The sequence below is a fragment of the Macaca mulatta genome, chromosome 14 (genome assembly GCF_049350105.2).
Source record: "Macaca mulatta isolate MMU2019108-1 chromosome 14, T2T-MMU8v2.0, whole genome shotgun sequence".
Lineage (NCBI taxonomy): Eukaryota > Metazoa > Chordata > Mammalia > Primates > Cercopithecidae > Macaca > Macaca mulatta.
Genome location: NC_133419.1, coordinates 79,582,461 through 79,609,167, shown reverse-complemented (window position 1 = coordinate 79,609,167; position 26,707 = coordinate 79,582,461). Strand labels below are relative to the sequence as shown.

At 40.7% G+C, this 26,707-nt stretch overlaps 1 protein-coding gene across 2 annotated transcripts in view; it reads left to right on the top strand.

Moving 5' to 3' along the window:
* The window catches only part of TENM4 (teneurin transmembrane protein 4), a 792,376-nt gene that overhangs the window by 284,037 nt on the left and 481,632 nt on the right, over positions 1 to 26,707 (top strand). The window contains exon 4 of one of the 2 annotated variants that reach the window (XM_015115340.3): positions 10,693 to 10,789. The exons of the other annotated variant lie outside the window; for it this stretch is intronic. The gene's annotated coding sequence lies outside the window, so the exon portion shown is untranslated. The remainder of the gene's footprint in view (positions 1 to 10,692; positions 10,790 to 26,707) is intronic. 2 annotated transcript variants of the gene reach the window in all.

Below are 26,707 nucleotides of genomic sequence, written 5' to 3'. Positions count from 1 at the left end.
AGCTCTGCAGTCTAGAAATCATGGCTTTGAGGGTCACCACCACAGAAGAACAGTACAGGGGGCTCATTGTTCTCTTGGCCTGGAAATTACACATCTCCGTGCCACTCACTTCAACATCTCTATAAGGAAAGTGGATATTGGCTACAAAGAACGGGGGCTTTTCAGTGAGCACTGATCATGTCTACCATATACTAGGATTATTTGGGGCTTGTGATCCTGGTCCAATAGAGGTGATGGTCTGAGGAGGAATACTTCTCCAGCTATAGACCCATGCTAGCTGCTTCCTCAGTGGCTGGTGGCCATTGAAACTCCAGATTAAGAGTCAGAGAATTGGTGAATCTAGGGTAACCTCCATTTCTCCTGGCTGTGTGATCTTGTGTTAATTATTCAACATCCCTAAGCCTCAGATACCTTCTCCATAAGAAAAGGATAATATAATGCATATATCAGACGTTGATTGAGGCGTAAATGCGACAGTGTGTGTGGAATCAATTTCAGAAGTATAAGCTACAGTGAGAAATGATATTCTTCTCATTCTACTCACCTTCCTCATTCCTTCATGAGAGTACTAATCCTTACTGAGTACAATGTCACAGTCAATATGTCAAGAACCTTACCTCCTAATTTAATCTTCATTGCACCAGTGCAAGGGTTGTGCTATTAACTCTGATTTACAGTTGAAGACCTGGAGGCTTCTCAGGGAGAAGAAATAAGTTGCTGAGACATTGTAGCTATCATGACAGAGCCAGGCTCAACCCCAGCCATCTTATTCCAAGGCAGGGTCTTGCCTGTGTCTGCAGTTTCCTATGCCTTGGCTAGTATAACTACAACTTTGTAGGGGGAGATCATTCTTTCTTCCTTAAAGAACCTTACCAAAATGTTCTGGTGTGGCCAGAAAAGCTTAAGGCTCTATGAGTATTTTTTATTTGTGGAAATGTTGCAAAAGTAGATTTTCTTACTTTGGATTATCCACATTCCCCAGCAAATCTGCAGGAAGTCCTAAGCAGAGATTAGATGGGACATCCAAGAATGCAGGCGCGAGCAGCCCAGAGTGCAGGAGCAGGGTCCCTGGGTCCTGGGCAAGCTGAGATCGACCTCTGAGAGCAGAGGGAAGCTACAGAGCAGAACTGTGCTGGCTTTGCAGGTAGGACATATGGTGGGATGAGGACGATTCTGCCCTCTCCCCAGAGCCTGGACTAGTTAGAACATGCTGATCGAGAAGTTCAGCCATTTCAGCCAAGGTTTCCTGAGCATTTGCTGGTTCCCCACTGCTGTATATACAATGGTAAAAATACACTGTCCAAGGCCTTCTGGAGTTCACAGTAGTGGGACTAATAGATAGTATTCACCAATACAATACAGTGGGATTATGGTAGAAAGTAGGGAGGTATGGAAGCCCAGAGAGGGGGAAGGTCAGGGGAGGTTTTACAGAGAAGGCAGCTTGTGGACAAGGCCTTAGAAGAGGAGTAGAAGTGTGGAGATGGTAGATCAGTAGATAGGATGTTCCAGGCAGACACACAGCAGGAACAGAATTGTGGAGGAATAGAAGGACAATGCACAGTGAAGAAATTGTAGCTCTGAAAACTACCTGAGTATTAGGAGAGTACTGAGTTACAGAAGGCAAGACCTGGATCTTCTTTACCACTGTAGCTGTAGCACATAGACCACAGAGCCAGGCGCATTGTAGGCACTCGGCACACATTTGCTGAGTGCATGAGTAAATGAGTGAAGGTGTGAAAGAAAGAGAGAAAGCAACAGGGGAAGGAAAAGAAGTCAGAGATTTACTCCATGTTGTAGCACAGATTATTGAGGACAGCCACCCAGGGTGTTAGAGACCTGTACAAAGGGAATAGGTGCACAAAGATGTATTGGATCTCTGGGTATCCTGTGGTTATGACCTCTGTGCCTGGCATACAGTACATATGTTTTGAATAGATGAATGAAGGATCTCTGTCTTTGAATAGCTTCTTGAATTAGTATCAGAATCAGACAGCAGAGGCTGTGTCATAGGACCATGACCTGGTCACTGTTCAGCCCTCTGTTGTAACCTTAGTCTCATGGGATCCCTGAACTGGAACAGCTTCAAAGATGAGATACTTCAACATCTTTCTTTGACAGGACAGAAGCTGAGGCTAAGAGAGAAGTGGCTTGTCTTACTGCATATCCAATAAATAGAGTTTAGAATGACCAACTAATGTCGTATAGTCCTGGGCTCTATGTCCTGCATGCTACTAACTGGGGGGCTCCTGCAGTGTCCCATCTCCTCTCTGACTACAATTTCCTCCCTTAAAATAAGTGATCTCCAAGTCCCCTTCAGGTCCTCCTCAACCTATCTCATTCATTCAGCAAACATTCGCTGAGCATCCTTGTGTGTCATGCTTGGTCCTGAAAGAGATCAGAGAGAGGGTCCCCACTCCTACCCAACCCCTCAACCTGATCACATTGTCAGCCTTTATCATATATTTTTAAAATGCTTATGTTGTCTGCTGTTCCACCAGACTCAAAGTTACTTGGGGACATATTTGATCCTTGTGCTCCCTTAAATTATTTTTGGAGCAAGGCAAAGAGTCAATGCATAGATTAATTAGTGTATTGATTATTTTTTCTTTGTCTGAGAACACCTTGCACTGGTGGGCATTCATAGGAGACATTTATTGGAGATAGTCAAATAAGCAGAACATTGCACAAAGGGAACAATTGCACCAGCTGGGGAGGAATAAAAGGGGGGTGCTGGAAGCTCAGGATGGACCCCTGATCTAGACTGAGGGTGAGGAAAGCTTTCAGGAGGAGGTAACCTTCTACTGAGTCTTCAAGGACAAGGAGTTATTCAGGGAAAGATGAGGGTGACTGAGACTAAGGAAACAACATGTACAAAGTGCTGGAGGCCTGAGAAAACCTTGCCCATTTCAGAATCTGCAAGTAATTTCTGGTGATGCTAGAATCTCACCCTTTACCTCTCCCCTTCAAGACTTCCTGGTGGGGTGTGCATTACAGACAACATGAACAGGGACCAGAGAGGAACCAAGCTATCCCTGCTGACAAGCACCTGGCAGATCACTCTTCCATGCAGGACTTAGTGATTGGTGCTGGGCTACCAACTTGGGCTACAATGGTCTGTGCAGGACAGACTCTACAGTCACTTCCCCAGGCTGCCAGGTGGCTGGAGCCACAGTGCAAGCCCAGACCTGTCCCTCTGGAGTTTCCTGGGTACCTTTAGCACCACCCAGCCTTCCCTCTAGGCAGGAGAACACAGTGTGCCTTCGCTTCTGCCGGGAGAGTCCAGTCCTAACCATTGACATTTTCCATGTAACTGAAGCTCATCTCTCTTAGGGAATAACTTAAAAACTTTATTTAAAGTTTAAATATTTTTGAAGTTAAATTGTTCTATGGTAGACAACATGTAGGTAGGATGGGATGGCTGGCAGGTGGGAAGGGTTGGGGGATAAAAGGAAGAAATGAGTGTCAAGGAAACCAGTCAGGAGGCTTCGGAATTCCAGACATGACCCAGATACGCATCTTCATGTTTATATCCAAGACCTCAGGAAGAGAGCCTAGGCAAAGATACTCTTAGAGTAGGAATGAGGAAGAAGAGAAAGGAGGCAGGGAGGAAGAGAAGGAAGGGATGGATGGAGGGAGGGAGGAAAGGAGGAAAGGAGGGCAGGGGGAGAGGGAGGGAAAAAAAGAAGGTAAAAAGGAGAGAGGGAGGGAGGGAGGGAGGGAGGAAAGGAGAGCAGGGGAAGAGGTAGGGAAGGAAGGAAGGTACAAAGGAAGAGAGGGAGGGAAGGAAGGGAGGGAGGGAGGGAGGAAAGGAGGGAAGAGGGAGAGGTAGGGAAGGAAGGAAGGTAAAAAGGAAGGGAGGGAGGGAAAGAAGGAAGGAAGAGAAGGAGGGAAAGGCGAACTATTAAACTCTACTTGGAAACAAACATCAACTATTATTTAAACATCAAATATTATTAAAGAACTAAAACAGCAGGTTTCCGGAGCACTCTGGAGTCTATCTTGATAGGTTGCCGTTGCTCTGGGGTTAATATGAGGAAATGGCATTCTTAAAAACCCATATTAACCTGTCTGTTGTTCTATGGACTGTGACAGCTGCATTTTACATCTTAATGGCTAACCATTTATTTCAAGCCAAAAAAAAAGAGAGAGAGAGAGGCATTTTTTAGCCCATGAAGCAAAGACTCAAGGCTGGAAGCTTTGCCCTAGAAACAGATTGTGAGGCAGAAGTTCAGAATAGGCCAAGCATGGGTTCCACAGGAGCCCCTACTGTGTGCCCCACTTCCATTTGCCCAGATACTCCGGCTCTGTCCCTTTTCTGGGTCCCACTAGGGTTTGCCTCTCTAGGCCTTCCTTAGGGCTATTGTGGTCTCAGGGGAGACAAGCTACTCACTTGGATAATGGTGAGGTCATGGTAGCAAACAGTACAGGAAAGGGCTCTGAGTGCAAGGAGAAGGAAGGAAGAGAGAGCTTGCGGAGAGCAGAGAAGGGAGGGTTGAACTGACCCAGCTTCAGATTTGAACTGCATGGAAATGTACTCATTCAACAAGTATTTTTTGAGTACCTACTATGTGCCCTGCCCTGGTCCAGAGCAGTGAACAAAATAGATGAGGGTCTGCTGCATGCTTGGCCTCCTGAGGACACCCTGGTGGACAACATACAGGTGGTCCTGCTTCAGAGGGCTTATATTCTAGTTGGGGAGATAGGCATTAATCAGATCATCACTCTGGTAAGTGTGACCATGAGGGCTCTGAGAATGCAGAGTAGAGGAAACTCCCTCCTCTGAGGGGCCAAGGAGCTCTCCCGCAAGTGACTAAGGCTAAGCTGAGAGCTGAAGGGGAGGAGGGCACTCCCAGCCTTGGGGACAGCAGTTACTCCTTGAGCATAATTACCCGAAAGATGCCTGGTTTGGATGGAACTTGGGGAACAAGGGGCCCTGATGGGAATATAACATCAACAGGGGTCAGAGGACAAAGTAGACATTTAATGTTTATTTAAGAGTGATATGGTTTGGATGTTTTGTTCCCTCCAAATCTCATGTTGATATGTGACCTCCAGTGTTGGAGGTGGGCCTGGTGGGAGGTGTTTGGGAAATGGGGACAGATCCATCATGAATGGTTTGGTGCTCTCCTCATGGTAATAAGTGAGTTCTCACTCTATGAGTTTATGAGATCTGGTTGTTTAGAAGAACATGGCACCTCCTCTGTCTCTCTCACTCCCTCTCTCACCCTGTGATGTGCTGGCTCCCTTTCTCCTTCCCCATTACTGGAAGCTTCCTGAGGCCTTCACCAGAAGCAGATGCCAACACTATGCTTCCTGTACAGCCTGTAGAACCATGAGCCAATTAAACCTTTTTTTTTTTTAAATTACCCAACATCAGGTATTCCTTTATAGCAACACAAAAGCCAACTAGCACAAGCAGCAAGAGGAAGCTCTTGAGGAGCTTGAACAAGGGGTGACATAAGCCTTCAGGGTTTGGCACTGTTTTTAAAACTTTACACACCCAATATTGAGTCTGAAGGCAATCTGATGAGGCAGTGAGTTTGAGGTTCTTGTCCTAACCTGACAGATCAGAAAACTGAAGTCCTTCCAAAACGGATGACTTGCCTTACCTAAGATCACTAAGAATTGAAAGAGTGAGAGGATGAGGGTTCAGGTCTTCTGCTCAGGGGATGGTTGGAGAAGCAGAGAGAAGAAAGGGCACTTCATAGACCCACACCCAGCATGAGCAATGGTATAATATGATGTCAGGGGAACTTTGCATGGTTTGGAGAAGAACCCCAGTGTGAAAGGACCCAGCACTGTGCCTCATACGTGGCAGATGCTCAGAAAACCACCCTTCCCCTTCCTTCAGCCGGAAGAACCACTGCTTCAGTTTCCCACAGTGGCCACCATCATGCCACCTTCTAGGTTAAGAGTTGTTTGGGCAGATATTTGATTTTGGTAGGGATGTGAGAGAAGGGAGATAGGTTGTCTTGTGCTCCTCACCCAAGTCGGGATCCATCTTTCCCAGCTCTGATTGTTCTGCTGGGTGACTTGCCTCTTCCCACACACCATGCGGGGATATATGAGAAGACAACTTCCCAGGATTTCTGCTGCTCTGCCCCTGGCCCTTGCTGCAATGCTCTATAGTGCTTTGGTCAGAAAAAGTTCTCATCAGAAAGATCTACTTGGGACATGTATTCACTCAAGAAGAATCATCTAATATTCATTTACAAAATCCTTTTCATACATTTTTTCTCATTTAATCCCCATAACACTCTTGTGAGGTAGTTACTCATTACTGACATTTTATAAAAGGGTTTTGAATTGGTTGTTATTCATGGCACACATAACAAGTCAAAACCCAAGCACAGGTCCTCTCTGACCCCAGTCTAGTCATCTTCTAGCTTCATGACAAGTTTCTATCTTGTATCATCTTTTAGTACTGCCTGTTCAGAGACATCACAACAAACTTTCCCTGCAGTAAGGCAAGTGATGGAAAACCATTCTAAAAATGTGCCCAGAATCTTTAGAAGAAAAAACATCCATGTAATTAGTCTCTGGTATGTTTTGTTTAGTGTATACCTTTCTTTTCGATGAATGCCGTTGGGTTTTCCTGTGCATTGAAAAGGTGAGTTTGGACATCTTCCTGTTCACTAAAAGGATGAACATTGACCGTTTTGGGAGGCTATGTCCAGGAAGTCATGCTTCAGGGAGCCCAGAGCTCAGAGTTGCAGTTCCTTCTCTTTGCATGTCCACTGGGCATCAGTAGAGGACTGCCAGCCAGCACAAACATTGTGGCACTGGAAGGAGTTGGAGGAATGCAGCTGGCTCCTAGCCCCTTTTTTTCCCATTCCACTGGAAGGTTGTGTTCATTCGAGCTGTTAAATCAAAAATAAATTATTGTAATCCATTTGCTAATTATACCATGCTAAAGTTCTAGACGCTGTAAATTATAGCCGTGATATATCTAGATGAAGTTTCTGGGAGTTTATTTTTAGCCATTCAGAGAGCACTTAATTTCCTAGAGGCTTCATTTGCAAGTCCAGGAAGGAACAGGGAAAATGCATCTGCACAACCCTTCTTGGCCCATGACCTGGAGTCAATGAACCTCTTTGGTTCTCCTCTTTAAAAGAAAGTGGTTGTAGTAGTTCACTTTGAAAGTCTTGTCTATCTTTAAAGCTCTAACTCTCATTTTCTGACTATGAAAAGTAGAATGTAACCAAACATGGGTTTTCAGTTCCTGGTTGATCATGGAGAACATCAAAAGCCACCACACCAACATATTAGTATTTGTGAACCATGGAACACAGATCTTCAGAAACCTCAGGCTCAATGGACACATTGCGCCTCTTTTCTAGTCCTTGCTTTTTGAGGGGTGGAGAGAGGATGGAAGGATTTCATGTTTTATTTAGCACCTACTCTTCACATAATACACTGCTTGGTGCTTGCATTTGAGTGATATTTGGATGGCCTTCTCCATTCAAGGACAATGTCACCTAATTTTAATCAATCAGTCACTCATTGACATCTGTGTGCCAGCCACTGGGATTGGTTCTGAAAATATCTGGGGTAAATTAGATGCATCTCCTACCTCCAAGGAGATAAGAGGTGGAGATAAAGCATGCACTGAAAATGCTGAAGTGCTTTTTGAAATGCACTATTACCTACAAATGATTAAATACCAAGTGCTGGCAGAGAGAACACAGAGAGATGCATTGTGAGGAGTACGGGTGGGTGTCTAGGTTCATCTGTGCCTGTTGGGGAGGAGAATCAGGGAAGATTTCAGGAATAATGAGGTATTTGAGCCAGACATGATATGTAAATGTGACTTTAAAATGTGGGGATTGGGTAAGGGAAATTGCACAGATCTAGTTTAGGGACCTCGGAAAGCTCCCTGGTCAGGTCCCATGAATGACTGTCCTTGACCAGTAATTAACACATGCCATGCAGAGCACATCCCTTCCCCAAACACCACAACTTCTAGCAAGTTTTCTTCAATTTTGACCACAATATGATATATTTTTTCAAAGAGTGAACATAAAAAATCCTTTGGAACAATTCCTTTGTCTGGATGCTTCTTGTGTTTAGACTTCTAGATAAGCAATCTTCTACCATATTTGTGTAATTCTTGGGTGGAGAAATGGATGCATAGTCAGATGGATGAATGGATGGTTTCATATCATTGTAGAGCTGCCACAGCAAAGAGATGGAAGCAATGAAACTGGTTTGGCTTGCTAATAGCTTTGTGGGAAGAGCTGAGCTTTGAACAATAAACAGAATTTTCTCAGCACACAGTATGGATAAAGGCCTTCCCTTCAGGGGGAAGCAAAATGGGAGCATGAAATCCATGACATCATGGAAGAATGGTGAGTCACAGAAGCCATGGTATAGGAAGACAGAACGAGTTAATATAGTGGCTGAGAGCACACGCTATGATTGGGTGGATTGAGGTTTGAATCCCTGTTGTGCCACATAGTAGCTGAGTGATCCTGGGCAAATTACGTAACTTTTCCAAGCTTCTATTTTCTCATCTGTAAAATACGAATATTAATAATATGTACTTCCTGTGGTTATTGTGAAGATTAAGTAGAATAAAATAATGTTTAGCACAGTGATTGGCATGTCCTTAATAAAGGGTAGTTTATGGTTATTATTTTATAAACACACTTCTAATTAAATTTTGAAAATGCCCATTCAAATGGCAGAATTTGTGAAGGAGGCAGAGAAAGTCCTCGGGGGGAAAGGAGAAGAACCAGGAGAAACTGGTGTTGCTGATGTGGAGGCAGGAGTTTCCAGAGGGGAGGAGGGGTCCCTGCTAGCAAATGACCCAGAGAGGCCACTGCAGATTGAGAAGAAGTGTCTGGAATATGCAGTGACAACATCCCTATGATCTTAAAGAAAGGGGCTGAAAGCCACAGGCAATGATTTGTGAAGAGCGTGGGAGTGGAGGAAGTGGTGGTCTAGACGACTCTTTCAGGAAATCTCTCTGAAAAGGAGAAAAAGAACTTGGGGGTAGGACAGGGGACAAGGTCACGGGAAGGGCCGTTTGCTAGATGAAGAATATTTGAACTCAACAGTGTTTCTCGACCTTTCTAAACTCATGCCTGCTTTAATAGACATAAACATCACTCTGCCCTGCAACAAGACTGATGTTCTGGCACCCAAGACCTAACACCAGCCTTATTTGAGAGTCACATCTGCCAGGAGGATTTTGTCAGGATTTACTTCCTGTGTTATATTTTTAAAACAGTAGGAATTTAATGATCTGTTGGAACCAAGCAGGTAAGAAATATTGTAGGCATTGTGGGTAACAATGAGGATGGATTTGAAAGATAGTAAGAAGACTGAACTGAGCAGAGGTGAGGAGTGAGGGGCAGAGGCGAGTCAGAGGGATCCTGGGGTTCTGGCATGAGGACTGAATAAATCACTGCACCAACTGGTGTGTGTCCTTTTTCTTTGTGGGTTCCCACCCCTACCTGCCTAGGTGACATACAGGTTTAAGACCAAATGACAGACGTGGTCATTGTTTAGAAACTTTTAAGTACTTTATAAGTGTAGGACATTGTTATTGATACTGTTACAAGGAAAAAAGAGCACACCTTGATCTTTCCTTGTGCACTTTCTGTCTTTGTCAGTGAGTATAATTTTATACTCACTGTATACTGTATACTGTGTAAAATTATACAGTATAATTTTATACTCAGTGTGAGGTAACTAATGTGTACTGCTCACATACCTTATTACAGGTGAGGAAATGGAGATGCAGAAACATTTAAAGAAAGCCAACCCAAGATCAACCCGGCAGCCAGAGAATGCACACTCTTTCTAAGCACATATAAAACACTCATGAAAATGGACTGTATCCTAGGCCATAAAATACATCCCAATAAATTTCAAGGAGTAAGTATCCTACAGACCACATTCGCCTACCACAGTGCAATTAAGTTAGAAATCAATAACAGAAAGATGAGGTGTTTTTTAAAAAACCTATATTGAGATATATTTATAAAAAATACTTCCAACTACTCACAGATCAAAAAGAAATTATAACAAATTATAAAATGATTATAAATGAATGACCAAAGGAATATTAAATATCAAAAGTTGTGGAATATAGCCCAGACAGCACTTAGAGAGAAATTTATCACCTTCAATGCCTATATTAAAAAAGAAGAAGAGCTGAAAATTAATGAATCGGCTAAGTATCCAATTTAGGAACAACAGCAAATATAAATAAATAAACCAGCCCAGAGTTGTGCAGTCAGAAGTGGTGGGGCCAGGATTTGGGCATAGCTGTGGCTGGCTCAAATCTCTCACTCTCTTTACTCCACTGGTACCTTTCTCTGTGCTGCTTTCCATTATATGCCCAGTACCTGGAAATTCTCTCTCCCTAAGAGTTGAAGAGATGAGGCTACAGAGTAACTCCCTGCATGAAAGGTTGATGATAAATCCCACTTATTTTCTCAGCCATCCTTTTACTTGTCCATCAACTACTTAATGAGCATTTGCCATGTGCCAGGCACTGTGCTAGTAGCTACTTTAGTTGCATCTTTCCTCTGAGTGGCCTAGGACCAAAGCTCATACTGCTGCTACTAATGCCCACGCCCATGTCTCACCCCCACCTCCCAAGCTGCCAGAAGCTTCTCTGCTGCTTGTCAGAACAGCATCCTTGTCAAAAATGACTGATTTCTCTCCTGTCTCTTTCAACAGGTAGACTGAAATTACCATGTGTCCAAATTAAAATTGCATACTTCAAGGATTATTTGAAGGACTATTCTTAGACCCTTTTAAGAAGATTTAAAGAAAAGTGAGTTGATTTTTTTTACACTTCAGAGAGTATTCCTGATTTAAGTTAATGTTATGGGTTCTTTTTTTCTCTACCTCTTAAATATGCGTTAATAGGTAGACTTTATCTTCATTTATTTTACAATAAATATTTTTTTCCTTAAGAACAATGAGCAAAGAGTGCAGGATTACTGCTTGCCTTCCCTGCAAGATTTTTGTATGTTTCAAAGGCTTATGGAATCTTAGAGATAAAAGGGTTTTAGAGGCATGGACCATTCCCTCCTGGATGCCGGGAAACCCATAGCAGCATCTCTATAGATCTCTGTCCTGTTCTTGGAAACTTGCAGGGACTGGTATGGAGGTTGGTATCTCCCCACACTTAGGATTTTTGTAGAGCTCTCCCATAATCTGAACTTGAAATCTACTCCACATCTTGCCAGGTCTCTTTCTTCTCTACTAGACATCCTAAAATAGGTGAATGTAAATAGCATGAACCTCCTCAAGATCTTTTCTTGTTCTTTGTTCCTCCAATAATTTCTCCTAAGTTGGTTTCAAGAGCAGCTCCCACCCTGGTCACTTGGAATACAGACAGAGCACCTCCAATGATCTTTGCCCAGTAGATGGGTGAGAATCAAAGCAGGGTAAACCCAAAGAGCAGGCCTGGGTTTAGCCCCAGTTCTACTCTTATTGTGTGTTCAGGAAAGTCACTTCATCATTCTGAGCTTGGTGAAAACAAGGAAGGTAGGAGGAGATAGTCACTACCATGCCTCTGACCTCCATTTGGATCATTTTGTTGACTCAGAGGAAAGAAGTTGCTGCTTCTTACTGTCTCAGGCACTGGAATGGGCCAGGACTTGGGAATCCATGGAATCAGGGTCCAATCCAAACCCTATCACTTGCTGACTGTGTGGCCATAGACTGCCATTTCTCATCTCCGATCATCTGTTTCCTCATTTGTTAAATGAGGATGTCAATAAATGTTGTAAAGGATTGCGTGAGGATGTACTGAGATAATGTACATAAAGCACCTAGTACCTGGTACATAGAAAGTGTTCAAAACATGACAGTTGCTAGTATGATTATAAGTAATGGTGGAACTACTTACCTTTAGCCAGAGGAGAAGATATGAGGTGCTAGAGACTCTCATAAGAAAAGAAAAGAATTGGGCATACTCATTAGGGATAGACTAGTGTCCACATCTCATAAACTCTCATGCAAATATAAGCCCAACCCCAGAAAATTCATGAGGTTAAAACTCTACTTCTCAGAGTCAGACAAGGATGATGGGTTGCTATGGAAATATACAGTTAAAAGGGAAATTTTAGAGTGGGTCCAAGAAGCTGCACAAATCCTGCCAATCTCTCACTGATGCCATAGCCCTGGTCCTACATGGTAAGGATTAGAGCCCCCCCATAATGAAGGTCCTTAAACACACAGACTGGGAGGCCTGCAAATCATCAAATATTTTTATATGTTCAGAAGGCTGGTGGTGAGTGTTGGGTGAGAGATTGAGTGTGAAAGAGATTTGTAAACTGTAAAGTTTCCTATACATACATGTGCCTTTGTGTGATTCATGTATTATGGACTGTGTCAATACTTTGCAAATCAGGAGAAAGAGGGGAACTCAGATGAGCTGACTGTGAAGTGAAACTGTAGAGTCCAGCCCCACTGATTTCTGAGTGAAATAGCATATATGTATGCATATATGTACATATCTGTATACCCACATGTCACGCATGTGTGTACATGCACACGTGTGTTTTTGTGCATATGTGTGTGAATCTTTGACCCTTTGGAGGTAGTCACCACTCTTTATGCAGTGACTGGCTGCCTCTAAGGAGTGTAATTAGAGGAATGAAAACAGAGTCTATGTTGTCAGTCAGCCTAGCTCTATAACTTACTAGCTATGTGGCCTTGGTCACATTATTTGTAAAAGTGGTACAGTTTTCGCCTTCCTGGAGCTGAAAGTCTGTGGATAAGGCTGCTCTGAGGAGCTGGGAGGATGCAGCAGAGAATGTACCTCTCACACCAAGAAAGTGCTTAGGATATGAGAGAGTCTATCTCCCTTGGTTAATGGCTTCTTTTTTTTTCTCAGAGTTTAGGGAATGTTGTCTTAACCTGTTAGATAAAAGGAACCTCTGGAGTTATATTTGGTTCCATAAGACCATGCCTCTGAAGACCCAGGTACCTCGGTGGCTAGAGAGATTGTGTAGGAAAACGCACCCTTTAGTCCTGTTGAAAGGGCTAATTTCAGGGGTGTTCCCACACCTTGGCCATCCTTCTGAGTCTCTTCCCTCAGTCTGGGCCATGGGGCTGGCAATTATTAAATTCAGAAGAAGAATTGGAAACTATTGTCACTCAAGGTATAGAACAAAGTTTTTCTTTAAATTTGGAAATTAAATATAGCTAATATCCTGGCCTTTGTTTTCCAAACAGTGGCTCACAGTAGATTCAGAGGTGTTGATCCAGGCCAATGTTGGTGTGGATGCCACAGGCTAGAAATGCCCCTTTCTGGGCTATTCAGACCCAGGAGAGACTGCATAATTGTGTATCACAGGGCGTTTCAAATTGTGGGTTGTAGTTCAGTAACAGGTCACGAAATTAATGTGGTGGCTCGAGATCAGCATTTATTAAAGTAAAAACAGAGTAACCTAGTAACCCATAGAGTGTATAAAGATATTGTATATTTGCACTGTATATACTCAACAAAGGTCTCATGTCCAAATATATATGGTAGAAAAAAAGAAGAAACTCCTATAAATCAGTAAGAAAAGACAGACAACCTAAGAAAAATGGGCAAAAGAATCAGATACTTCATAAAAGATGTTCAAATAGCCAAAAAAGCACATAACATTATTATTCTTCAGGGAATGACAAATTAAAACCATAATGAAATACTACTATGTATTCATCAGAATGGCTGAAATGAAAAATATAGACTCTATCTAATGTTGGCAAGGATGTGAAACAACTGAAACTCACACACTGTTAGCTGAAATGTAATTGGTTTGATGACATTGGAAAAGTGTTTGGCAATGTCAGCTAAAGTTGAACATATACATACCAGCACTTTCACTCCGTGGTATACACCCCTGAGATATGCACATAGATATCCACCAAAACACATTGCCATCCACCCTGGAATGGATAAAGTGTAGCATATTCACATAGTGGAATATTGCACACAGCAATATTGAGGAACCTCAGAAGCATGAAGTTGAAAGAAGCAGGCACAAAGAAACTTTATGACTGCACTTTTTAAAAGTACAAAACCAGATAAAACTACTCTGTGTTATCAGAAGTCTGGATGGTGGTTGCCCCCAAGGAGGGGTTGGTAAATGGGAAGGAGTGCAAAGGGGCTCTCTAGTCACATTCTGCCTTTTGATTCAGAGGTAGGAGGGCAGGTTAAATGGGTATTGTCAATTTGTAGAAATGCATCAAGCTATTCATTTATGATATGTACCCTCTACTGTACTTAAATCACACTTCAGTAAAAGTTTATAAAATGAGTGTAACAGAGAAGAAAATATAGCAGGTCATAAAAGTAAACATCATTAAGCAAAACTTCAGTTACATGTCCCTCTAAATATGTGTGTATAGACAAAGTTGAGGTGTGGAGTGTATTTCTTTTTTAATTTTTTTTAATTTTTAGTTTTTATGGGTTCATAGTAGGTATATATATTTATAGGGTACATGAGATATTTTGATACAGGCATACAATGCATGCTAATCATATCAGGATAAATGGGGTATCTGTCACCTCAAGCATTTATCATTTATTTGTGTTATAAATATTGAAATTATACAGTTTTAGTTATTTTTAAATGTACAATAAATTATTGTTGACTGTAATCAACTTGTTGTGCTATCAAATACTAAATCTTATTCATTCTTTCTAACTATATTTTTTGTACCCACTTACCATCCCCACTTCCCCATGCTCGCTACCCCTCCCAGCCTCTGGTAACCATCCTTACATTCTTTATCTCCATGAGTTCAATTGTTTTAATTTTTAGTTCCCACAAATGAGTGAGAACATGCAAAGTTTGTCTTTCTGTGCCTGGCTTATTTCACTTAACATAATATCTTTCAGTTCTATCCATGTTGTTGCAAATGACAGGATCTCATTTTTTTTATGGCTGAATAGTATTCCATTGTGAATATGTTCCATATTTTCTTTATCCATTCATCTGTTGATGGACACTTACACTGCCTCCAAATCTTGACTATTGTAAATAGTGCCACTGTAAACATGGAAGTGCGGATATCTCTTCAATATACTGATTTTCTTTCTTTGGGGTATATACCTAGTAATAGAATTGCCGGATCATATGGTAGTTTTATTTTTAGTTTTTTGAGGAACCTCCAAACTGTTCTCCATAGCGGTTGTACTAATTTTCATTCCCACTAACAGTGTATGAGTGTTCCCTTTTCTCCACATCCTCACCAGCATTCATTATTGCCTACTTTTTGGATAAAAGCCATTTTAGCTGGGATGAAATGATGTCTCATGTAGTTTTGATTTGCTTTTCTCTGATAATCAGTGACGTTGAGCACTTTTTCATCTACCTGTTTGCCATCTGTATGTCTTCTTTTGACATTCTTCTATTCAGATCTTTTGCTCACTTTTTAATCAAATTACTAGATTTGTTTTCCTGCTGAGTTGTTTAGGTCCTTATATATTCTGATTATTAATGCCTTGTCAGATGGATACTTGGCAAACATTTTCTCCCATTCTGTGGGTTGTCTCTTCACTTTGTTGATAGTGTTTTTCTTTGCTGTGCAGAGGCTTTTCAACTTGATGTAATCCAATTTATCCATTTTTCCTTTGGTTGTCTGTGCTTGTGAGTTTTACTTGGAAAATCTTTGCCTAGTTCAATGTCCTGGAGAGTTTCTCTAATGTTTTCTTTTAGTAGTTTCATAGTTTCAGGTCTTAGATTTAAGTCAGTAATCCATTTTGATTGATATTTGTATATGGTGAGAGGTAGGGATCTAGTTTCGTTCTTCTGTATATGGATATCTTGTTTTCCCAGCACCATTTATTTATTTATTTATTTTTAATTGTACTTGTTTATTTTTATTATACTTTAAGTTCTAGGGTACATGTGCACAACGTGCAGGTTTGTTATATGTATGTATACATGTGCCATGTTGGTGTGCTGCACCCATTAACTCGTCATTTACATTAGGTGTTTCTCCTGATGCTATCCCTCCCCCCTCTCCCCACCCCATGACAGGCCCCAGTGTGCGATGTTCCCCACCCTGCGTCCAAGTGTTCTCATTGTTCAATTCCCACCTATGAGTGAGAACATGCAGTGTTTGGTTTTCTGTCCTTGCGATAGTTTTCTCAGAATGATTGTTTCCAGCTTCATCCATGTCCCTACAAAGGACATGAACTCATCCTTTTTATGGCAGCATAGTATTCCATGGTGTATATGTGCCACATTTTCTTAATCCAGTCTATCATTGATGGACATTTGGGTTGGTTCCAAGTCTTTGCTATTGTGAATAATGCCTTAATAAACATATGAGTGCATGTGTCTTTATAGTAGCATGATTTATAATCTTTTGGGGATATACCCAGTAATGGGCTCGCTGGTTCAAATGGTATTTCTAGTTCTAGATCCTTGAGGAATCGCCATACTGTCTTCCACAATGGTTGAACTAGTTTACAATCCCACCAACAGTGTAAAAGTGTTCCTATTTCTCCACATCCTCTCCAGCACCTGTTGTTTCCTGACTTTTTAATGATCGACATTCTAACTGGTGTAAGATGGTATCTCATTATGGTTTTGATTTGCATTTCTCTGATGGCCAGTGATGATGAGCATTTTTTCATGTCCCAGCACCATTTATTGAAGAGAGTGTCCTTTCCCCAATGTGTGTTCTTGGTACCTTTGTTGTAAATGAGTTCACTGTAGGTATGCAGATTTGTTTCTGAGTTCCCTATTCTGTTCCATTGGTCTATGTGTCTGTTTTTATACCAGTACCATGCTGTTTTGGTTACTATAGCTCTGTAGTATAATTTGAAGTCAGGTAATGTGATATCTCTAGATGTGTTCTTTTTGCTTTGGATAGCTTTGCCTATTCTGGGTCTTTTGTGGCTGCATCTAAAATTTAGGATTTTTTTTTTCTATTGCTGTGAAGAATGTCATTGGTATTTTAATAGGAATTGCATTGAATCTGTGGATTTCTTTTGATAGCATGGGTATTTTAACAATAATGATTCTTCCAATCCATGAACATGAAATATCTTTCCATTTTTTGGTGTCCTCTTCAATTTCTTGTGTCAATGTTTCATAGTTTTCATTGTAGAGATCTTTTATTTCTTTGGTAAATTTTATTCCTAGGTATTTAACTTTACTTATAGCTGTTATAAGTGGGATTACTTTCTTGATTTCTTTTCTGATTGTTTGCTATTGGCGTATAGAAATCCTACTGATATCTATACATTGATTTTGTACCCTGCAACTTTACTGAATTTGTTTATCAGTTCTAAAAATTTTTTGTTGGAGTCTTTAGCTTTTTCCAAATGTAAGGTCACATCATCTGCAAACAAGGATAATTTGACTTCTTCCTTTCCAATTTGGATGCCCTTTATTTCTTTCTCTTTTCTTATTGCTCTAGCTCCAGTACCATGTTAAATAACAGTGGCAAGAGTGGGCATCATTGTCACGTTCCAGATCTTAGAGGAAAGGCTTTCAGTTTTTCCCCATTCAGTATAATTCCAGCTGTGGATCTGTTATATATGGCTTTTATTGTGTTGAAGTATGTTCTTTCTATACCAAGATTTTTAGAGTTTTTATCATAAAATAATATTGTCAAATGCTTTTTCAGCATCAATTGAAATGATTATATGGTTTTCATTCTTCACTCTGTTAATATGATATATCACATTGTTTGATTTTTGTATGTTGAACCATCCTTGCATCTGGGAATAAATTCCACTTGGTTATGATGAGTGATCTTTTTAATGAGTTGTTGAATTCAGTTTTCTAGTGTTTTATTGAGTATTGTTTCATTGATGTTCATTAAGGATATTGGCGTGGTTTTGTTTGTTTTGTTTTGTTTGTTTGTTTGATGCATCTTTGTCTGGCTTGGGTATCAGGGTAATATTGGCCTTGTAGAATGAGTTTGGAAGTATTTCTTCCTCCTCTGTTTTTCATGATAGTTTGAGTAGGATTGGTATTAGTTCTTTTTTAAATATTTGGTGAAATTCAGCAGTGAAGCCATCAAGTCCCAGGCTTTTCTTTGCTGAGAGACTTTTTATTATGGCTTCAATCTCATTACTTGTTATAAGTCTGTTCAGGTGTTGGATTTCTTCATGGTTTAATCTTAGTAGGATGTATATGTCTAGGAATTTATCCATTTCTTCTAGGTTTTCCAATTTACTGGCATATAGTTGCTCATAGTAGTCTCTAATGATCCTTTGAATTTATGCAGTGTCAATTTTGATGTCTCCTTTTTCATCTCTGATTTTATTTGGGTCTTCTCTGTTTCTTAGTCTTCAAATGTATTTCTTAATGCTGAGTCACAGTCAGAAAATAAGAGCCACTGATTTAATCTAACCCTTCCATTTTCAGGTGAGGAATCTGAGGCCCAGAGAAGAAGGGAATTAGGAGCAGATGTAGGAGGAAGACAGAGCTAGGAAGACAGAGCTAGGAAGAAGTCTCTAGGTCCCCTGCTGCTGATGATTCTGTGTTGAGCCTGTTTTCACTGCCTCGAATGGTATATTCACATTAATAGGCTCTGTCTGACACCTTAATCTCAGGGAGGCAGCCTGGTACTTTTGGTCCAAGGGGAAAGTGTTTTTCCACCCACAGACAGTAGAGTCAGAGACCCAGACACCTCTGCAGGGGCCTGGCTCCAGCTCTGCGGATCCCCTCCCTCTTCCTTCCTGCCTCTTCTGTCTAAATCAGCTTCCCTCAGAGCAGCGGAAATGCCACTGCACTAAATCCTGTTTTCATTTGTGGAAGACGACTGTCATGCCAAAGCTGTTTGATGGTTTTAGAAGTTAGAAAACTGTGAAGAAAATACATTTGGAGAATAAGATCTGACAATGAAGGCTTCAATTCTGGCTTGGCGCTTTTATTTTATTACAAAAATGTGAGTCCATTAAGCAGACTTCTGTGGGGGTCAGAGAGTGCTACCAGGATTCAAGAGTACAAGAAGAACAAGATGCAGCCCTGTTTCTGCCAAGTAGAGCAGCCCAGAAGAGGGAAATGTGGGGATTTTAAGGCTCACTCTGAACCTCACACAAGATTTGGAAGCATCTTAAATAGGAGGGTAAATAAGATCAGTGGCTTGCTGACTATTTTGACTGTGACCCACAGCACAAAATACATAGGATATCTTAACTCAGGACACATCACCACCCACTCAGGTAAATAGAGGCTTAGGACAGACCAGCCCAGACCATCAAATAAGGGCATCTAGCCCAACCTTGAGGGTAGGGAGCCTGCAGGGAAGGGGATGGTATGTCTTCAAAGAAGGCTTCAAATCTCAAGAGGTTTGAGCAAGGGATTAAAGAAAGGGAAACCACACAGCAGAGGTTGCTGAGTCCTGGTCAGCAGGCGGGAATCTGGTCTAAAGGAAGCCATGTTGCACTCCGGAACTGCCTGTGGTTCTGGGGAGTTGAAGTTAAGGAGGCATGTAGGGAGAGGTGGGAGAGGATCCAGAAGATGTGGGCAGGGGCAGATGTGAAGGGCTCTGTGCCCTGACAAGGAGTGTCCAGAGTGAATAAGAGACCATGCCTGAGAGTCATCTAGGCAAGAAATGCTTGTCACCTAGGAGACAGAATAAAAGATGTAGGTAGACATAAGGAATGTTGGTTCCATCTTCGAATTTTGTTTTCTAGCACTCACTTATGCCATCTGTATTAGTCAGCATTCTCTAGAGGGACAGAACTAATGGAAAAAAATATATATATATGTATTATATATGTGTGTGTGTATGTGTACATAAAATGGAAGTATTTTCTTAGTACTAGTGTATATATGCATAGACATGTTTTTAACAAAAGAAGGAGGAAATACTCATGACAATTACAGTCCTTGTTTCTGCAGCTGGTCACGTGGTTGTAACTGGCATTAATGACTGCCTTCTTCTACTACCCATTCTGTATTCCCTTTGCCTTCAGCAAGCACCTTGTGGTTTTTTTCCCCTGGTGGAGTGATCCAAACCTTCATTCCTGAAGGGTCTGAGTCATATATATATATATATACACACACACACATACACACACACACACACACACACACAAAGGGGAGTTTATTAAGTATTAACTCACACCGTCACAAGGTCCCACAATAGGCCATCTGCAGGCTGAGGAGCAAAACGAGCCAGTCCAAGTTCCAAAACTGAAGAATTTGGAGTCCGATATTTGAGGGCAGGAAGCATCCAGCATGGGAGAAAGATGTAGGCTGGGAGGCTAGGCCAGTGTCTCTTTTTACATTTTTCTGCCTGCTTATATTCTAGCCATGCTGGCAGCTGATTAGATTGTGCCCACCCAGATTAAGTGTGGGTCTGCCTTTCCCAGCCCACTGACTCAAATGTTAATCTCCTTTGGCAACACCCTCACACACACACACAGGATCAGTACTTTGTATGCTTCAATCCAATCAAGTTGACACTCAGTATTAACCATCACAAGTCCACTTACTGTCAACTTGAACCCATGCACATCTCCTGAGATCATACATAATCTTCAAATAAAGACAATAATAAGGTCATAATTATGCCTAGCATAATACGACTATCCTTCGTACAACTGTAAACACACCATTCCCCAACTAAAATACTAAGTTAACAACACTTAAATGTTGATGTGAAGTCAATAAATCTTATGTCACATGGTAAAGGAGAAAGGAAATAAAATGGAAGTATTTCTTAGTACTAGTGTATATATGCATAGACATGTTTTTAACAAAAGGAGGATGAAATACTCATGACAATTACAGTCCTGGTTTCTGTAGCTGGTCACGTGTTTGTAACTGGCATTATTGACTGCCTTCTTCTACTACCCATTCTGTATTCCGCCTGCCTTCAGCAAACACCTTGTGGTTTTTTTCCCTGGTGGAGTGATCCAAACCTTCATTCCTGAAGGGTCTGGGTCATTTGTAGTCCTGCCTGGATTGGTCTGTTGTAGTTTTCCATTGACCTTAATCACAGGGCAGAGTAATACTAAGAGATGCCCTAATGAATCTCCTGTATTCCATGCATACTCTTCCTTACCTCTTGTGGAGTAGTAGACTGATTTCATCTTGATAATCCAAGTCAGTCACCCCAGACAACACTATAACTCCCTTCTTAGCCTGTTGACTTAAAGGTGGAAGGAGCTCAAAGTGTCTAGGTGGCAATCTTAACTTCCAGTTTAATAGAATTGTTGTGTCTTTTGATAGCAGTGTTCTTCCCTCTGGAGCTAAAACCTCTAGACCGGCAGAACGTAATGTCACAGGAACAGGAAACAAAATTTTTGCCAGTGGATCACCAGGGGTAATGGTGAGTGGGGCCACTTCTACTCCTTGATTCCTGGACCCATGAATCCTGGCTATGGGAGAAACAGTGCCATATATTGGATGCTGATTCACAGCATACACGGCCTTCTTCAGAACTTTGTCCCAGCCCTGCAAAGTATTGTCACCTAGTTGGCATTGTAATTGTGACTTCAAAAGGCCATTCCACCATTCTATCAATCCAGCTGCTTTAGGATGGTGGGAAACATGGTAAGACCAGTGAATTCCATGAGCATGAGCCAACTGCCGCACTTCTTTAGCCATAAAGTGAGTGCCTTGGTCAGAGGCAATGCTGTGTGGAATACCATGACGGTGGATAAGGCATTCTGTAAGTCCACGGATGGTAGTCTTGGCAGAAGCATTGCGTTCAGGATAGGCAAACCCATATCTGGAGCAAGTGTCTATTCCGGTGAGGACAAACCTCTGCCTTTTCCATGATGGAAGAGGTCCAATATAATCAACCTGCCACCAGGTGGCTGGCTGATAATCCTGAGGAATGGTGCCATATCGAGGGCTCAGTGTGGGTCTCTGCTGCTGGCAAATGGGGCACTCAGCAGTGGCCATAACCAGGTCAGTCTTGATGAATGTAGTCCATGTTGCTGAGCTCATGCATAACCTCCATCCCTGCCACCATAGCCACATTGTTCATGGGCCCGTTGGGCGATGACAGGGGTGGCTGGGGAAAGAGGCTGAGTGGTGTTCATAGAATGGATCATCCTATCCACTTTATTATTAAAATCCTCCTCTGCTGAGGTCTCCCATTGGTGAGCACTCACATGGGATGCAAATATCTTCACAGCTTTTGATCACTCAAAGAGGTCCATCACATACCTCTTCCCCAAATTTCTTTTTAGTATTATCATATTTCTATAAGTTACTGGGGTACAGCTAGTATTTGGTTACATAAGTAAGTTCTTTAGTGGTGATTTGTGAGATTTTGGTGCACTCATCACCCTAGCAGTATACACTGCACCATATTTGTAGTCTCTATAACCCAACCCACTCTTCCCCCTAAGTTCCCAAAATCCATTGTATCATTCTTATGCCTTTGCATCCTCCTAGCTTAACTCCCGCATATCGGTAAGAACATACAATGTTTGGTTTTCCATTCCTGAGTTACTTCACTTAGAATAATAGTCTCCAGTCTCATCCAGATTGCTGCAAATGCTGTTAATTCATTTTTTTATTGCTGAGTTATATTGCATCATATATATATCATCCATTCTATCAATATATCATATATATCATATATATGGATGATATATATATCACAGTTACTTTATCCAATGGTTGATTGATGGGCATTTGGGTTGGTTCTACAATTTTGCAATTGTGAATTGTGCTGCTATAAATTTGCATGTGCAAGTATCTTTTTTGTATAATGACTTTTTTTTCCTCTGGGTAGATACCCACTAGTGGGATTAGTGGGTCAAATGGTAGTTCTACTTTTAGTTCTTTAAGGAATCTCCACACTGTTTTCCATAGTGGCTGTACTAGTTTGCATTCCCACCAGCAGTGTAGAAGTGTTCCCTGATCTCCACATCCATGCCAATATCTACTGTTTTTTTATTTTTTGATTATGGCCATTCTTGCAGTAGTGAGGTGGTGTCACATTGTGGTTTTGATTTGCATTTCCCTGATCGTTAGTGATGTTGAGCATTTTTTCATATGTTTGTGGACCATTTGTATATCTTCTTTTGAGAATTGTCTATTCGTGTCCTTAGCCCACTTTTTGATAGGATTGTTTGTTTTTTTCTTACTGATTTGTTTAAGTTCCTTGTAGATTCTGGATATTAGTCCTTTGTCAGGTGTACAGATTGTGAAGATTTTCTCCCACTCCGTGAGTTGTCTGTTTACTCTGCTGACTGTTCCTTTTGCCGTGCAAAAGCTCTTTAGTTTAATTAGGTCCCAGCTATTTATCTTTGTTTTTACTGCATTTGCTTTTGGGTTCTTGGTCATGAAATCCTTGCCTAAGCTGATTTCTAGAAGGGTTTCTCCAATGTTATCTTGTAGAATTTTTATAGTTTTAGGTCTTAGATTTAAGTCCTTAATCCATCTTGAGTTGATTTTTATATAAGGTGAGAGATGAGGACCCAGTTTCATTGGCTACATGTGGTTAGCCAATTATCCCAGCACCATGTGTTGAATAGGGTGTCCTTTCTCCACTTTATGTTTGTTTGCTTTGTCGAAGATCAGTTAGCTGTAAGTATTTGGGTTTATTTCTGGGTTCTCTATTCTGTTCCGTTGGTCTATGTGCCTATTTGTATAACAGTACCACACTGTTTTGGTGACTGTGGCCTTATAGTATAGTTTGAAATCAGGTAGTGTGATGTCTCCAGATTTGTTCTTTTTGCTTAGTCTTGCTTTGGCTATGTGGGCTCTTTTTTTGTTCCATATGAATTTTAGAATTGTTTTTTCTAATTCTGTGAAGAGTGATGGTGGTATTTTGATGGGAATTGGGTTGAATTTGTAGATTGCTTTTTGGCAGTATGGTCATTTTCACAATATTGATTCTCTCCATTCATGAGCATGGGATGTGTTTCCATTTATTTGTGTCATCCATGATTTCTTTCAGCAGTGTTTTGTAGTTTTCCTTGTAGAGATCTTTTGACTCCCTGGTTAGGCAGATTCCTAAGTATTTTATTTATTTATTTATTGTTTTTTTGCAGCTATTGTAAAAGGAGTTGAGTTCTTGATTTGATTCTCCACTTGGTCGCTGTTGGTGTATAGAAGAGCTACTGATTTGTGTGCATTAGTCTTATATCTGGAAACTTTGCTGAATTCTTTTATCAGTTTTAGGAGCTTTCTGGAGGAGTCTTTAGGTTTTTCAAAGTAAACAATCATATCATCAGGAAACAGTGACAGTTTGGCTTTCTCTTTACTGATTTGGAAGCCCTTTATTTCTTTCTCTTGTCTGATTGCTCTGGCTAGGACTTCTAGTGCTATGTTGAAGAGGAATGATGAGAGTGGGCTTCCTTGTCTTGTTCTAGTTTTCAACAGGAATGTTTTCAACTTTTCCCTCTGCAATATTATGTTGTCTGTGAGTTTGTCATAGATGGCTTTTATTACATTGAAGTATCTCCCTTGTATGCTGATTTTGCTGAGAGTTTTAATCATAAAGGGATGCTGAATTTTGTCAGATGCTTTTTCTACATCTATTGAGATGATCATGTGATTTTTAATTTTGTTTACATGGTGTAGCACATTTATTGACTTGCATCCCTGGTATGAAACCCACTTGATCAAGGTGAATTACCTTTTTTTCATATGTTGTTGGATCTTAAGGATTTTAGCATCTATGTTCATCAAGATTGTTGGTCCATAGTTTTCTTTTTTGGTTATGTCCTTTCCTGGTTTTGGATTAGGGTGATGCTGGCTTCATAGAATGAATTAGGGAGGGTTCCTTCTTTCTCGATCTTCTGGAATAGTGTTAAAAGGATTGATACCTATTCTTCTTTGAATATCTGGTAGAATTCTGCTGTCAATCCATCTGGTGCTGGATTTTTTTGTTGTTGGTAATTTTTTAATGATCATTTCAATTTCGCTACTTGTTATTGGTCTCTTCAGGGTAGTCAGTTCTTTCTGATTTAAGCTATGAGGGTTGTACTTTTCCAGGAATTTATTTATCTCTTCTAGGTTTTCTAGTTTGTGTGCATAAAGGTGTTCCCAGTAGCCTTGGATGATCTTTTGTATTTCAGTGGTGTCTGTTGTAATATCTCCTGTTTTGTTTCTTACTGAAGTTATTTGGATTTTCTCTCTTCTTTTCTTGGTTAATCTTGTTAGTGGTCTATCAATTTTATTTATCTTTTCAAAAATAAACTATTTGTTTCATTTATCTTTTGTATTTTTTTGTTTGTTTGTTTCAATTTCATTTAGTTCTGCTCTGATCTTGGTTATTTCCTTACTTCTGCTAGGTTTGGGTTTGAATTGTTCTTGTTTCTCTAGTTCCTTGAGGTGTGACCTTAGAATATCAGTTTGTGCTCTTTCAGTGTTTTTTGATGTAGGTGTTTAGGGCTATGAACTTTCCTCTTAGCACCACCTTTGCCGTATCCCAGAGGTGTTGATAGGTTGTGTCATTATTGTTGTTAAGTTTGAAGAATTTTTAAATTTCCATCTTGATTTCATTTTTCACTCAATGCTTATTCAGGAGCAGGTTATTTAATTTCCATGTTTTTTCATGGTTTTAAAGATTCCTTTTGGAGTTGATTTCCAATTTTATTCCACTGTGGTTTGAGAGAGTACTTGATATAATTTCAATTTTCTTAAATTTATTGAGGCCTGTTTTATGGCCTGTCATATGGTCTGTCTTGGAGAAAGTCCCATGTGCTGTTGAATAGAATGTGTATTCCTTGGTTGTTGGATGAAATGTTCTGTATATACCTGTTCAGTCCGTTTGTTCCAAGGTATAGTTTAAATCCATTGTTTCTTGGCTGACTTTCTGTTTGATGACCTGTCTAGTGCTATCAGTGGAGTATCGAAGTCCCCCACTATTATTGTGTTGGTCTCTCTCATTTCTTAGGTCTATTAGTAATTGTTTTTTAAATTTGGGAGCTCCAGTGCTAGGTGCATATATGTTTAGGATTGTGATATTTTCCTATTGGACAAGACCTTTTACCATTATATAATGTCCCTCTTTGTCTCTTTTAACTTCTGTTGCTTTAAAGTTTGTTTTGTCTGATATAAGAATAGCTACTCCTGCTGGCTTTTGGTGTCCATTTGCATGAAATGCCTTTTCCCACCCCTTCGCTTTAAGTTTATGTGAGTCCTTACGTGTTAGGTGAGTCTCCTGAAGGCAGCAGATGGATGGTGAGTTTTTATCCACCCTGTGGTTCTGTGTCTTTTAAGTGAAGCATTTAGGTCATTTATATTCAATGTTAGTATTGACATGTGAGACACCATTGCATTCACTGTGCTATTTGTTGCCTGCGTACTTTGTTTTTTGTTTTTGCTTTTTAACTTGTATTTTTGTTTTATAGGTTCTGTGTGATTTATGCTTTAAAGAAGTTCTGTTTTGACATGTTTCCAGGATTCGTTTCAAGTTTTAGAGCTCCCTTTAGCAGTTCTTGTAGTGGTGGCTTTGCAAATTCTCTTAGCATTTGTTTGTCTGAAAAAGACGGTACCTTTCCTTCGTATATGATGCTTAGTTTTGCTGGATACAAAATTCTTGGCTGATAATTGTTTTGTTTGAGGAGGCTGAAGATAGAGCCCCAATCCCTGCTGAATTGTAGGGTTTCTGCTGTCTGCTGTCACTCTGATAGATTTTCACTTATAGGTTACCTAGTGCTTTCTTTCCTTCGTCTTAACTTTGGATAACCTGATGACAATGTACCTAGGCGATGATCTTTTTACGATGAATTCTCTGGGTATTTTTTGTGTTTCTTATATTTGGACGTCTAGGTCACTAGCAAAGCCAAGGAAGTTTTCCT